Source organism: Abramis brama (assembly GCF_963993115.1).
Source record: "Abramis brama genome assembly, chromosome: 8".
NCBI lineage: Eukaryota > Metazoa > Chordata > Actinopteri > Cypriniformes > Leuciscidae > Abramis > Abramis brama.
In genome coordinates this window covers 3,587,451-3,603,832 of record NC_139970.1, presented here as the reverse complement: position 1 = coordinate 3,603,832, position 16,382 = coordinate 3,587,451, and the positions used below count along the sequence as shown (strand labels likewise).

At 39.7% G+C, this 16,382-nt stretch overlaps 1 long non-coding RNA gene across 1 annotated transcript; it reads right to left on the bottom strand.

Moving 5' to 3' along the window:
- Positions 1–12,106: 12,106 nt before the first annotated feature.
- On the bottom strand, positions 12,107–15,248 carry LOC311088088. Its single transcript, XR_014607439.1, has 3 exons — positions 14,247–15,248; positions 13,800–13,845; positions 12,107–13,705 (listed from the first exon to the last, which is right to left on the bottom strand). It is a non-coding gene; the product is annotated as an uncharacterized lncRNA (long non-coding RNA).
- Between the last annotated feature and the right edge of the window lie 1,134 nt (positions 15,249–16,382).

Genomic DNA, 16,382 nt, shown 5'->3' with positions numbered 1-16,382 from the left:
GAGGGTGAGCAAAAACGCACCGTTTTTCTGTCTGTCCCTTTAAATGCAAATGAGCTGCTGCTCCTGGCACAGGGGGCGGAGCTTCAACAGCTTGTGTCCTTTTACCTCACACACACAGAAAAGGCTTGTTTGAGATGCGCCTTGCCTCGCCTGAAATGTATGCGAGAGTAGGCGGCTGCAGTGAGGGGAGGAGTGAAAAAAGCGCAGGCAAGCCGGACAGATCTCTCTTCTCGCAGTGGATCTGACACCTGCGAGATCAAAGATGGATATCGCGGGATTCACGCTCGTGCACAGTGTTGCTAATAAACTGGATGTAATTCAAGTTCTGTTGCTTTTATATGAAAATAAATAAAATGAACAAGACACCCAAAGTACTTGTTATTTAATTCCATACCAAATACATGTTTATCAATATTTTTTTCTTTACAGACATATGTGTTTTTATTTATTTATTTATTTTTATAAAAATTAAATTGCATAACCCAAAGAGATCGCACTGTCAGATAGTTTGGGAATATTCACACATAACATATACACATAAAACATGATATTAGAGTTTTAAAATCAAAACATTTTAAAAGAGAACAATACATCACAGTTGTTTAAACCAATGAGCATTAAGCTGTGTCATCAGCAAGCCGTTTCCCATCATGCTTTTGATCAGCGCAGTCGGTGGAGAGCAACTGCGCTCGACTGCAGAATCCGACACGTGCGCCTTGCGCTCGCCAGAGATTTTTGACATACGTCAGCATGACATCAGAGCAAGGCGGACCGCACTCGGACACATTTCTAACCGGCATGCATCTCGCGCTGATCACCGGTGATCGGTTCTGCGCAGATTTTGCTCATCTCAAACAAGCCTAAAATTTCAAAAACGTTTAGCCTTTAATGTTCAAACCGGAGTCAGACAAAGATGGAGAGACTCAAGAAGAAGTGACAACATGTAGAAGCAACAGGACATTTCTGAATGGTTAGTTGGTGAATTTATGTAGCTTATGTGTAGTTATCTTCTAGTCATTGATTAGCATATTCTGTCTTAATAATCTATAAATCGTATTCAGGGGGTGCGGTTTATGTAAATTCTAGGGTTGGTGATGTCACTAACCCGGGAGGAATGTGGTGTAGTCTCTACCAGCCGTTTGTTGTAGTCCTTAAAAAACTTTCTTTAAAGCAAATATCTCCCTTTGCTTTGAACTTTGAGCGTCTTTGCAGATGTTGTTTATGCTCAAACAGCAACATTACACACTAACTAAAGTTAGAAAAGTGAAATCATATTCAATCACCCCTGTAAAAGTATTTTAAAGTTAGTTTTAATCTTTTAAACATGACTCGAAGTGAACTTACCATCGGTGAAATTAGGTGGCCTTTTTGTCTCTAGCTGGTTAAAGGCCACAGCTCTGAATTTTTCTGAGCAGATGAAATATGCCAGTGGTTTTTGTTTTCAGAATGCTACAAACCATAATGCCTTTGTGAAAATGAAATGATACAAATGAGCTTTAAGAAATTAGGAGCTGTAACGTGGCAGGCTGGAACATAGAAGGAAGCAGGATCCAAATGCAACAGTATTATTAACTTTTATTAAATAAACTAAAGACTAGACAGACTCAAAAACTCAGACATAGGGAACGGCACAACCAACATCTAACAACATCATGAATCCACAAACACTGTAGGATAAACACTGTTATTTGTCTTGGGGGGTAATACAATTACTGTAATACAGTTTATAAACCCCAGCACGTCTGAAGCATGCAGCCTACGTAGCCTAAGAAGAAAAAAGATTAGGCGTTTAGCAAATATAAATTCAATAAGAAATGGTATGCTGTTTATGTTGGTTGAAGGCTTAAAATCTGGTCTGGGTATGCCAGTATTTAAACATTATTATTGGGCTGCCAATATTAGGGCTTTAATGTTCTGGCTGAAGGGGACACCGGGTAACCCGACCCCCAAGGCCCCCTTGTGGGTACAAATGGAGACTAACTTGTCTGTTGGCACCTCCTTAACGGCACTGCTGTTCTCCAAATTGGATAAGCCTAAAGAGTTGAATAAATGAATTTTTGTTTTGAAAAATTCAGTCAAAATCTTAAATCAGGTGAGAACAGTTTTGTCCCTGCCGGAGACCTCTGTTCATATGCCAATTTGTTACAATCATTCCTGTTTACCCCCGTGGTCTGATAGAACTTACCATGTCTGGAGGAAGAAGGGTTTAGGTTCCATTAAAGGTCTTTATGTTGAGGGGCGGTTCACATATTTTGATCAGTTAAGAGAGAAATTTGATTTGCCTCACGCACATTTTTTTCGCTATTTACAAATCAGAAATTATGTGAAGTTCAAAATTTGTCATTTTGAACTCCTCCCGGAGAAGCATGTCTTTTTCAATGTTCTTTTTAATCCTCCTGACTCTAGGCATCTTATTTCTAAATTTGTTTGTTTATTTGGAAGCTGCCTTTCAGCCCCTACTGTAAGATTTAAAGAGGCCTGGGAAGAAAACCTAGGAGTTGAGTTCTCCGATGACACGTGGGACAGGTGCTTAGCTACGATACATGCCTGTTCAGTCAATAGCAGACATCAACTGATCCAATTCAAAGTTATCCACCGCTTACATTACACTAAAGCCAAACTGCATAAAATTTCTCCCTCTGTTTCACCAATGTGTGACAGGTGTAAGGTGGCAGAGGATACAGCTTCTCATGCTTTCTGGTTTTGCCTTTTATTGTTTGGATTTTGGTCAAGCATTTTTGACTGGTACTCCAAGGCTTACAATAATACTCTTTCACCGGATGCTGAACTCGCCATCTTCGGCTTCTCACAGCGCACGTCCTGCCTTTCAGGAGCATTGCAACAGTCCCTAATGCTGGGCGTGGTCGTGGCTAAGAGACTTGTGCTAAAAAACTGGAAATCACCCTCACCCCCTTCCTTCCAGATGTGGATTATGGACATGATCTCTGTCATACAGATGGAAAGACTCCGACTTTTGAGGACTGATTCTGTTGAAAGATTTTCTGCTGTTTGGGGTTCATTTCTTGGGCACTTGGACAAGTTGACAACTCAGTCGGCCCCCAGTGACTTCACTAAGGTTTAAGTTGCATATCCCTTCTGGACACCTAGACTGTTATGCAGCTTTTTCCTAATGTACTTTTATTATTTAATTTCTTCCTTTTTTTTTCTTTCTTTCTTGTGTGTGCACAGTCCGAGCCAGTGTTGTTTGTTCTGTGTTTTAACTTGAAAAATCCTTAAAATAAAGTATTAAAAAAAGAAAGAAAAAAAGAGCATATTCAGCATAACTCGAAGACTTATCGCAATCTATCTTGAAGGATACCTCTGGTGGTGGCAGTGTTCAGGCTCTCAGCAAACAGTAACGTTATCTTGCAAACCAAATTAAAAGTTGAAGTTTGGAGATAAATAATAATCCCATACAAGATTTCTTCAGATTTCTTCTGGAGTAATATTTACTAAATGTACACATTTAAGTAATATACTTTGGTTTTTATCTCTACCTACTTATACAACAGCTTGCTACTAGCTTATTAGAGCAATGTTGCTAGCAAAGAAAGCTTCTAGAGCAGGGAGTGCTGCTGTATAATCTTTACTATCAGCATAGATAAATTAACGACATCGAATTATTTCAAACTGCTGGACATAATCTTGTTATATAAAACTAACATTCATGAATAAACTTAACCATGCACATAACTTACCTCCTGTAGATGTCTGTAGGGTTCATACGGGTGCTTGAAATCCTTGAAAATGCTTGAATTTTTGTGTTTTCAAGGTTTGAAAAGTGCTTCAATTTTGGATAAAGATTGACATGATAGAAAACAGAACAATATATTGTGAATATATTGGGTCAATATATTGTGTTTTTTATTAATTTGGTAACTTTCTGCTGATTGCAAACGCAGGAGACAGTGGATTTCCATTAATTTGTTGCCCTGACTCCACGCGCTATGTGCGAAAACACTGCAGACTCACTCTCGCTCGTATCCAAAGTAAATGATCAACACTATCATCCCTTACATGTGTTTTATTTAACTAAATACATCATAATCAGCTAAAACACATGCGCAGGATACTTTACTTCCTGAACAAGTGCGCACCCGAGTCCGTGATGCTTTCACATTCACGCGAACCGCGGCACGGTTCGAGAGCAACCAAACTCAGACCACCTCCTCCAGGCTGTCTCGGGTTCAGTACCCCAGGGCGCTCCCGAGTCCACATGACAACGTTCACATTAACGATTTTTCATGCGAGCCGTGCCCGTTCCGAACTAAACTGAAGTAGCCTACTGTACACGTTAGCACCTATTTGTTTACGCCAGTAACCGCTAGCTAGGAATTCGCAGGCTAAGTGACTGAGGGTGCTTTCACACTGGCAGTTTATTTCGGTAAGTAACTAACGTTAGCCCAGGGCATAACAACAACCGTTGATAGCTGAACAGAAATTGTGTCAGATGGAGTGTCATACAAGTAGCCTACTGTAAGGTTGAGGATGGCCTTTTGCAATATTCACACTGCTCTATTCCAGTAGATAAATGTATGTCTTGGCAATGAAATACATTCGATTTTTTTCAATGAATATAGGCTGTTTATCAGTCAGGTGCCTGTGCACTGTCAGAGTCTTCTGGGTTAAAGTGGAATTACAGGTTGTTGTTACACTGTCTCAAGTAGATTTGGAAAAAAGAGTGAAAAGACTGACATTAAGGGTAGCATAAACTTAGAGCAAAGTCTGAGAGGGTGCAGCAACTGTTTTCCTGGATTTTGTCTGATTTGACACAGAATGACCCATCTGCATGTCATTTGGCTCAAATCCTCCCACTCAATGCTACTAGACAGTGATTCATTTAGAAAAATAAAACCTGTGTTTTGTTTAAATATCTGATCCTTCTGCTATTACGAAACACAATTTTGGCTGTTTATAGCATTATCTCTTTTAATGTGATAAAAACATTAAATACTAATTTTGACTATGTATTGGTATGTTATTTACGGTGGTGTAAGGTGCTGGAAAAAGCTTTAAAATGGACCTTGAATTGGACCCTGTGCTTGAAAAGTGCTTGAATTTGACCTTGGAAAAGGTGTACAAACCCTGTGCCTGCTGAGTTGCCTTTCTTCTTTAACTTCATCTTGTTCTGACACAACCTGCATCTTATTCTATTTTTCAACAGCTTCTTTTTCTGTAACCATTTAATTAATTTGACTGTCCTCCTCTTGGTTGTCTTTCCCTCCGTTATTGACAATATTTTATTTCCTAAATGCATGTTTTTATGTTAGATTTTCTCTCAATTTAAAGTTACCAATGCAACTTCCACTTGCATCTTTGGGGTTGTGGAGTTGGGCGCTAATTAAAAAAAAAAAAAGAAGAAAAAAGATTTGAGCGCTAATTTTGAGGATACGCCCAAACGTGGTCCGAGTGTGCACGTCATGCACGCACATGTGCTAAACTGATCGGCAGCCTGAATGGATAGGACACTGACACGGTCCTCGAGTCCAGGGAATAATTATCGTGTACTTAACTTCCATGGATGATTTGAAGTAATTAAAATGTGTCTATTTCTGAGCTATTGCTCTTAACTGGCTTATTCGCACTGCAGTCGCCCATATAAGGTTGAAAACAAAATACTTTGCCGTCATCTGGATGGGGTGACTAAGAGCGATCGTTTTTAGCTGTTTATTACCACTACCCACCCCCATTAGGTCTGTGGTTGGGATCATGCTTCCAAACAAAAATATTATAAAATTTCTTAATGAAACTCTGACAGAGATATCATACTTTGACAATACACTGGAAATCCAGGCCCCTAGAGAGCTCCTTTTGGAAATGAGGCTACGAACGAGAACAACTTCTGCAGTCATACGACCTGAACCAGTCAGCAGAGAAGAGGAAGAGGAGGAGGAGGAGGAGGAGGAGGAAGAGGAGCGCGCCAAGTCCAAAAACACACATCGAGGTAATCACCTTAGCAGCGTAGTTAACATGAGACTCTGTGGCTATGCGAAGAGGCAAAAGAAAGATGATTGGTATGTTGAATGACAACCTCAAATGTGTCAATATTGATGTATGCATTATAGGGGTCGACCGATTAAGCATTTTTATGGGTGTCGGTATCGGCCCTTTTCAAAACCGATTTGCCGATAAAATAATTTAATTTTGAAATGCGCGATCTGGCTCTGATCCAGCCACCTCTGTCAGAGCGCACCACTCTGTGGCCTAGACTAATGCCCGCAGGCGGTGTGCAATACATGTAAAGATGTTGTCAGTATATACAATGGCAAAAAGTGCCAATACTTCAAACCTGTGGTCCCATCTTAGGATTCATCACAATAACTTGTATAAATCTGCAAACAAACAAACCTGAATCTGAGCAGGGGGCAACATCCACAGGTCAGCCTACAATACATGACATGTTTCAGAAACAAAAAAAAACATGATATGCACTAAAAAGTGAGAAGTATTACCACACTGAGAAGCTGCCAGAAATCTATGAAAGGGTTGTAAACAAGATAAAAACCCTAATCCAGCCAGAGAAGGCTGGATTCTCACTCTCCTTTACAACGGATTGCTGGTCAGGATCAACCGAGTCAATGATGAGCCTAACATGCCATTTCATTGACAATGAATGGAACAGAAGGCAGGTTGTTCTAAAAACAAGAGTAATGCACAGATCCCATACAGGGGAATACATCAAAGACACATTCCTGCACATGCTGGAGGAATGGGAAATTACCAAAGACCGTGTAGCTCTGGTCCTGCGTGACAATGGCACAAACATGGTGAAGGGTTTGAGGCTCGCTGATATTCCAGACCGTTGCTGCACAGCACATACGTTGCAGCTGGTGGTGAATGATGGTTTGGCCAGCCAAAGAGCATCCAGAGGGACCTTGGCCTACCAGAGCACAACTTAATCCAGGCAGTCCCAACAAGGGAACATATCGGTTCAAAATATCGGTTATCGGTCTACTTGATCTGTAATCATCGGTATCGGTCCTGAAAAACGCATATTGGTCGACCCCTAATGCATTAAGTTGGTTTTGTCTGAAATTTATGTCTACTACTTCATAGCCAGGCAGCTGGTTCGCTAGCTAGCTGATTGGTTAATGTTAGCCTTCTTTAATGCCAGTTTAATAATCAGCTGCAAAAGTTAATTATTATTTTTTCGCTCATGTAAAATGAACCATAACATTTACCAGCTTTCTGCCTGGCAGCATTAATCTATGGTGAATAACCCTTTTAAATATTTAGGTTAGGCTAATGGTTATAATATCATTACATTGTTTGCTAGTTAACTTAGTCCTGAGCATAGAATGTAACATTATACATAGTAATGAAGACTAAGCTACACTTAGCTATGGTACTGGTATAATGTTAACTGTTGCAGTGTTTGCCAAATATAATATAATGTTTTAACAACGATATTAATAACGATATCGATATCAATGATTTTTTATTTTATCAATAAGACCTATTTGGGACCATGCAGATTGGCGATTTGCCTCTGATCAAGGGCTTTTGTCGGTGAGCTTGGTGACTTGCAAATCGGGCTAAAATCATGTAATGTGAACTTGGCATTAGTCTACAAATCTGAACAAGATTCTTATTCATGTTAACTATACCATGGTAATATAAGCTGAAATTTATTATGTTGGAAGTAATAAAAAAGAATATATCAGCAATGTAATTACTTACAATAGATTGTAAGTACCAGTTAATTGAGTGACAATTAAAATGCATCTTCTAACAGCTTCCTTTAACGTTTATTCACAGAACACAACAAGTTCATATTTACAGATTTAAAGAAGAAACTATTCTGTAAAAAAGGACTCCCCAGAAGTCATACCGGCTTATAAATAGGGCCCTTCAAGACACATAATCAGCACTAATAACAACAAATAATAATCCACCCACCCAATACCCATCCACACCAACAACAACACCATTCACCACAAAATATCCTCCCACCAGCCAGCATACATCACACATCTCATCCCTCAAACAAAATCCAATAATAGGGGTATTCAAACATCACAAAAAAGAAAGTCAAATAAGTTAATAAAATATGAAACCTGCAGCCTTATGGGGTCTATTATGCATAATGTTGTAACAATTTGTGTTTAAAATGCTTTTTAAATATATCAAGTGAAGGTAGTTCCTTTATAGAATTGTCAATCTCATTCCAGATCCCAGGACCCTTACATGCTATACTAAAGCTAGTACACTTCAGCTTACGCTTTTTCCCTCGTAATAGAGTTCTCCTTCTAGTGTTATGGTCATGAGTAGACGAGGTGACTGGAATGAGATGGCAAAGTTTTGAATGCAATTTATAAACTACGTTATACATAATACAAGCATTTTGAAAACTGTTGCACTCAGCGAGCTTCAAAAGCTTATAAAAAAGTGGACCAGAGGGAGCATCATAATTTGCCCATGATATAACACGTATAACTTTCTTCTGTAGAATCTGCAATTTTTCAAGATGGCTTGGATACATGTTACACCATATAATATTACAATAATTTAGATGTGATTCAAAAAGTGACCGGTATAGTGTTAGAAGAGCATCAAAAGGGAGATCATATCTTAATTTATAGAACAGACCAACATATTTTGACAATTCCTTTGTTAAAAAATCTATATGTTGTTTAAAGTTTAAGGACTCATCTAAATAAATTCCTAAGAATTTGATGTTCTCTACTCTTTCAATTACTTTATTATGTATTTTGATTTGTATCCTTTCAATGTTTGTCCGGCTTCTATTTGAACGAAATATAATACATTTGGCTTTAGATACATTTACAGATAATTTGTTGTATTTAAACCAACTATCTACTTTAACTAATTCCTCATTAACAAGCTTTTGTAAAATATCAAGATTTTTATGGGACAAAAAAAGATTAGTGTCATCTGCAAAGATAACCTGATGAAAAATATTTGATGAGCTTATAATGTCATTTACATACAAAATAAAAAGAAGTGGACCTAATATGGAGCCCTGGGGGACTCCACAAACAATATCTGTGCATTCTGAATAACTATTGTTTATTTGGACAAATTGCTCCCTATCAGTTAGGTAGCTTTTGAACCAGCTGAGTGCCTTCCCTCTGACACCATAGTGTTGCAATTTCCCAATTAGAATTTCTAAATCAATGGTGTCGAAGGCTTTTGATAAATCTAAAAATACACCAATACCAATCTCACCATTATCTATAGCGTCATTGATTTTTTCAATGAGATCCAGAATTGCCAAACAAGTAGAGCTCTTTTTCCTAAAGCCATATTGAGATGGGATGAGTATATTCATTTTATCCAGGTAACCGCTAAGTCTATTGTACACAACCCTCTCAAGTACCTTGGAAAAAGTAGGTAAAATGGATATAGGTCGATAATTTTGTAAGTTATTTTTATCACCAGATTTATAAATTGGTATAACTTTTGCAATTTTTGTCATTTTTGGTACTACACCATGAGATAAAGAGAGGTTTATAAAATAGACAAGTGGATCTAGAATTTAACAATTTTGCTACATATATCATCCACACCAGCAGTATAAGAGCTTTTCATATTCATAATAATTTACAAAACTTCCATTTTGTCGGTAGGTGGTAAAAAAAAGAATTCAGATAATTCCCTTTTAAATATTGTTGGTATGAAGCTCCCCCTGGAGGATTTATGGATTTCGAAAGAGTTTTGCCTATAGAAATGAAGTAGTTGTTAAAGCTTTTGGCGAGATCGTCATCATTGAGATAGTGATTATCATTATGTTTGACATTGGTTTCTGGAAGGACAGTTGCTTTTTGATCCCGGCTGAGCACAGTATTTAGTACTCTCCAGCATTGCTTTTGATCACCACGAGAAGCCTTAATTAAATCAGGTTAGTAATTCCGCTTCCTTATTCGTATTAACTTTGTGAGTCTATTTCTAAATGTAGAATATTTTTCTTTATTGTCATTAGTTGGATTTTATGATTCCCTTTGTAAGCCAAGTATTTTGACTGCTTGTATCTCCTTTAACAATTTTTTCCGGTATTGTGATATTAATACTGTTGGTTAATTCATTGATAAAAGCACTATAGGCTTCTTCCGGAGTATTCCAGCTAAATACAGAATCCCATGTACCACATCCACATAGCTGTCCATGTTGAGTGTGTTCAGATATGACCACTCATTTATCCAGGTTTCACTACATCCGATAATATTAAACTTATGATCTATACTAGCTAAGAAAGATAGTAAGTCATTATGATGCTTTATTAGGCTTCTTGTGTTAAGATGTAATAAAGAAAAAGGAAGTTTAGGTTAGGTTCACGTTATCCTCCAATGCTTTCTCTTTTCCCTTTCACCAACAAAATGAAAAGTGTTAAGTTATGTTACAAAGTGCTGTTTTGATATTCTTCTCTTCATCTTCTTTAATCTTCCACCCAGACCCGTGCAGCAGTCTCCACGAGACATGCCAAAGAAATCTGCAAGAAGTCAAGAAGGCTGAAAAAGATGGGTTTACTAAATAATTTTTTTAAATCGTTGTTTTTTTTTTTGTTTTTTTTTTGGCCCAAGACTTTTTGGCTTTCAATGTATTATTATAAAAAATTGTGACAACAGTAATACTTCTATGTATAGAAATCTAGAGCACTGCTGATATGAAGGTATTTCTTGCCAAAGGGGGCTTCAACTCTCATTAACTGTTGAAATTAACATTTAGAGTTGTGTGACTTACATATTTACGGTACCTGAGGTGGGAAGTGATGTTGATTTAGCTTACAAGTGAAACAGTCATAGGTGGTTTCTCAATATTAAGGTAGCCTGTGTCTTGGTATTTTTAAATTCTGGTAGGATAATTTTCATTACCATCCTAAATTTTTTGCATCAAATATTTTACAAAATTGATAAGCTTCAGTGAAGCAGTCATGTTCAGGTATGTCAATGATAAATAATTTCTGTGCAAAGAAATGGTTGTAATTGCACAAATTTTCACCCCTGATGAGTTTTACATCCCTGTGTCACAGTGCCACCTATACCTTGTTTAAATGAAAGCCATATCCTCTTTAAATATATTGTTCTCTTTAATATTTTACCCAGGCCTATTTGTGCATCAGCCTCCACAGAATCAACAAAAGATATCTTCATGGACCAAGAAAAGTGAAAAGAGTATATTTGCTTTTTTACATTGCCATTGTGGTCTTGCTTGCATTAGTACAAGGTTAATTTTACTCTATTACCTCCTCATTATATATTGAAAGAAGTGACATACAATTTTTTCACTTTTAGGAATACAAATTTGGCTGGAATGTATGTTGTATGTAATGTTCCTGCCTTTTCTCCGTATTATTTGGCTTGTCTTATAGGCTACAAAAATAAAATAAAAAATTAATTCACATGATGGTGGTTGTATCTTTAGTTTATCCCCACCACACAGCATTATCCGATAAGAAGAGGTGGTTGGATGTGTGATAATAATGGTTGCTAATTTTGTACCTCTCAAAATTTCCAGTGCCTCAGTCCTAAATACATCTGTTGGAGATTTAAACATAAATGTAAAGTTACAGCTGTTATTGTTTTTAGTTTTGCTGCTTTGAAACAATCTGTATTGTAAAAAGCGTTATATAAATGAAGGTGATTTGACTTTAGTTGAGTGTCAAGCAGTTGACTCGCCCAGCCCTCAGACATTAGCATACATTTTTTGCTAAAAAGAATTGGTGTGTGAGCTTTTTCCAACGGGAAAACACTGACACTGCACTGTATGTTTTTTTTTCCTGGTTACAGGTTCCCCCAGACTGCTCTGTCACCTAGCCTTAAATACCCAGACCAGAACAAAAGGGTTATACACATATTGTTAACTGAGTTGTTTTGGGTCAATTCATGTACCCCAGGGGGTAACACCTGGTTTCGGGGGAGAGGGGAGATGTCTTGAAGAGACATCACCCAAAGAGGAGAACAGAATTCTCCAAAGTGTTCAATCTTTCTCATAATACTAATGACTGCAATGAAATTTAGACCATTTTAAATCAAATCAAATCAAATCAAGTATATTTGTATAGCGCTTTTCACAATACAGATTGTATCAAAGCAGCTTCACAGTATTAAAATAAAATAATACAACAAAGATTGTTTCTAGTGGAATTTATTGATTGATAGAATAAAATTAAATATCCCCAAAATATCCCCAACTGAGCAAGCCAAAGGCAACAGTGGCAAGGAACCGAAAAAAACTCCATCAAGTGACCTAATGGTGTCCTAAAACTCCATCAGGTGACCTAATGGAGAAAAAAAAAACCTTGGGAGAACCCAGGCTCAGTCGGGGGCCAGTTCTCCTCTGGCATTTATGAACTAGAGGCCGGATTGTAGAGGCCGGATTTTACCAATCGCACTGAGACATTTAAAATGATAACAAACATGAAAAGGAAAAACAATAGATTCACAAGATGATGTATGTGATATATAGACAATCTCAGTGAACTTTTAGTGACTTGAGGAGGGAGAGAGGGGATGCATATATAGATAAGTTTGGACAAGACAATGTCCTGTGCTCTTCTGTCCAGGGTGCGTTTTATTGCTTTATTGCAGAGTGAGTCTTAGCAGGAAAATCAGTTCTTACAACGGGCAGAAGGTTCACACACACTTAATACGACATAGATCGGTCAATGAACAAGGCAACACACAGGGTTTAGATACATAGGGAAACAGACCAGGGAAATGAGATGCAGCTGACAAGACTAACGAGGAAACCGGTGTGAACTAATGAAGGTTACTGTGGAAACAAATGAGTGGCGGAAAAACAGAACAAAGGAAGACATGTAACTAATGAAAACAAGACTCACTGTGCAAAGAACACAACTGTGACAGTACTCCGCTCCCTGCAAGGTGTGTCCTCAAGCTATTGATGGACCAACTGCGGAGGGAGGGAACTCAGGAGGAGGACGAAGAGTAGGTGAAGGGCAGACAGAAGGCAGGAAGGACCAGGGCGGAGCAGGTTGTGCAGGCAGATAGGGCGGAGACAGTTGTGCAGGCAGATAGGGCGGAGACGACGGAGGGAGGAGCCATTGTGGAGAAAGGGCTGTCGACTCCAGGGGGCTGACTGACGGAGGTGGAGCAGGTGGAAGGGGAGACCTGGATGGAGCCGGAGAGCCAGGGCGACGCAGAGGATCCCGAGGGACATGGCGATGCCTCTCAGAAGGTGTTTATACAGTAGACTCGTGTCTATCTCTGTTCTCTCAGAAGGTGTTTATACAGTAAACTCGTATCTGTAATTCTATTCCCGCTGAGGCTGAGGTTGACCCTAACATTCTGCTAAACATCTCCTTTTGTGTTCCACTGAAGATAAAGTCATACAGGTTTGAAACAACACAAGGGTGAGAAAATGCTAACAGAATTGCCTTTTTTTGACAAACTACTGCTGCCATAAGTTTCTTACTACAAAATGAAAATAACAAAAACAAGTAATAATCAAAATAGAACAACATCAAATAAGACACATGATGTAACTTTACTTGATTTGGGCTTTCCTTTTTAAACTAATTCCACGATTTCTGACAAAATCTCTGATGTTTTGTGCACTGCGCCTTGCCAAAACTGTATCTTCTGCTGTCTTACACTGCTGGCATTCAGTCAGTGTGGCCAGTTTCCCTTTGGAAAATGTTTCATTACAGCGCTAACTTCCACATTCGACCAGCACACTTTTTTTCCTCTCCGTGGGTTTTCAATTTCTGCCTCACTCTCATTCTCTGTACAGAATAATGAATACATTAGTAAGCTCTAACTATATGAGAGCTCATGTACTTACAATGATGGTCGTGTTCTAATTTAAACCTCAGGTACCTTTGCGAAACTTCAATGGTTTCCTCAATGGGCATCTTATGAACATCTGCAAGAAATCAGTTATATACTGATCAGGAAACTCAGATGTAAGTTAAACTTAAAGAACTCAATGTTAACTGGTTATAAAACTGATATCTTAATGATATTTCAAACAACATACAGTATTCAAAATATCATTCTAGAGATTAAATATTATCAGCCTGTTAAACAGCTGATTTTTAAAACTTGTGTTCATCTGTCATTTATCAGTTTTTGGCGAACATGAAAATGATGAACTTATTGGCTGATCCCTAATTTCAATAATATTCTGTTAGAAAAGTTGCACTATATGCACAGTATAATTGTATCTATGCATTGTATTTATGCCAATAATCTAATGAAAATGATGGGTTAAAATAATAAACAAACAAACAAACAAACAAACATGTTCATAAACTTGACGCATACCAAAATCACTGGAGACACCTGCAGCTTCAGCAGGAGCATCATCCTCAGACTTGCTCTCATCAGGATCACTGGCATCAGAATCCGGCCTACTGATCTCATCTTGAAGAAAAAGTGAAATTTAGAACATGAGAAACATCTACATGTTTATGTGTTGACGTTGCTCTCTGGAAGTGCTTGTGAATGGGGAACCGCTGTGTGGGAGGCTCAAGCCCTTTTTTGTTTATACTTCCAGGACTTTCGCCGTGAAATGATTAAACTTTTTGACCGGTCTGCCCAGGGAGATGCCCAGAGCGGCCGCTTCGTTACTGACTTTTCCATTCAATTCCAGACCCTATAAATGTATAAATTGCTGCACCTTTATCAGCTCTCACCTCCACTAAGATACTGTTCAGCTGGAATCATCAGGCTCAGAGGTCCTTTGATTAATTAAAGTCCCGTTTCATCTCTGCCCCAGTTCTCTCTATTCCAGAACGGCAGTTTATTGTTGAGGTGGATGATGTCGGGGTAGGCGCGGTTCTGTCTCAGCGGTCCCCTAAGAATGGGAAGGTACACCCTTGTGCCTACTTCTCCCATCGACTGAGCCCAGCAGAGCGTAATTACGACATTGGTAACAGGGAGCTGTTGGCAGTCAGGTTGGCTTTGGAGGAGTGGCGCCACTGGTTGGAGGGGTCGGCAACTCTTCTTGGTATGGACTGACCATAAGAACCTTGAATATATTCGTTCAGCCAAGAGGTTAAATTCTTGTCAGGCCTGCTGGGCACTCTTTTTTTAGCTTCACACTTTCTTAACGGCCAGGATCCAAAAATGTCAAACCTGATGCTCTCTCTCGGCTGTTCGGGTTCCCCAGGGGTGAGACACTGACAGAGACTATTCTCCCTAAAGGAGTGGGAGTGGGATCCATTTCCTGGGACATCAAGCTACAAGTGGAGATGGCCGGCCGTCAGTGTGAAGCGCCAAGAGAGTGTCCTGACGGTCTTCTCTTCATACCAGTGGAACTGCTGATGTGGTCTCCGACAGGGGACCCCAATTTGTTTCACGGTTTTGGAAGGAGTTCTGCCGACAGATTGGGGCCTCTACGAGTCTGTCCTCAGGATTCCATCCCCAGACCAACGGCAGTGTGAGCGAGCCAACCAGGATCTCGAAAGAGCCCTCCGCTGCTTGGCCTCCCAGAATCCTAGTTCTTGGTGTCAACAGTTAACATGGGTAGAATATGCCCATAATTCCCTGCCGGTAGTGTCTACGGGTTTATCACCATTTCAATGTTCTGTTGGTTATCAACCTCCTCTGTTTCCCTCACAGGAACCCGATGTCTGCCTTAGCCCGGCGCTGTCGTTGCACCTGGAGGAAGGCTGAGAAGGTCCTGGCCCAGACCTCTAGACGAACCAAAGCAGCAGCCGATCGCCTTAGGACTCGTTTCCCACGTTATGTTTGTGGTCAGAAGGTATGGTTATCTACCAAGGACCTGCCTCTCAGGGTGGCCTCCCGTAAGCTGGCTCCCAGGTTCATTGGTCCATACTGCATCACTAAGGTCCTGAGTCCAGTGGCGTTTCGTCTCAAACTACCTCCTACTCTTGGTCGGGTTCACCCTGTTTTTCATGTTTCCAGGGTCAAACCTGTGTTTCACTCTCTCCTTAATCCTGTCGTCTCTACCCCTGCCCCACTTCCCCCTCGTCTAGTGGATAGTTCTGCTGTGTTCACTGTCAGGAAGCTAGATGTCAGACGCCGTGGCAGGGGTTTCCAGTATCTCGTGGACTGGGAGGGATAAGGCTCGGAGGAGAGGAGTTGGGTTCCTGCCCGGGACATCCTGGATCGAGCGCTAATCGAGGACTTCTGTCAGCGACAAGGTGAACCCCTCCCGGGGTCGCCAGGTGGTGTCCCTAGGGGGGGTACTGTCATGTCTCCGGTCTGATCTGTCTTTTTTTTACTTGCGTTGTCTGTGTGATTGTCTCTGAGCTCATGGTTTTGTTTTGACAGTTCGCCGTGTGCTCCGCTGTCATTGTTTTGATCTGTTTCCCCACCCTCTCGTTTGCCACTTCTCTATCCCCACGTTATTAATTACCATCATCTCTGACCAGCCCGCACCTGTTATTGATTATCTCCTTGTTCCTTTCCCTATTTATTCTCCTCGTGTCATCT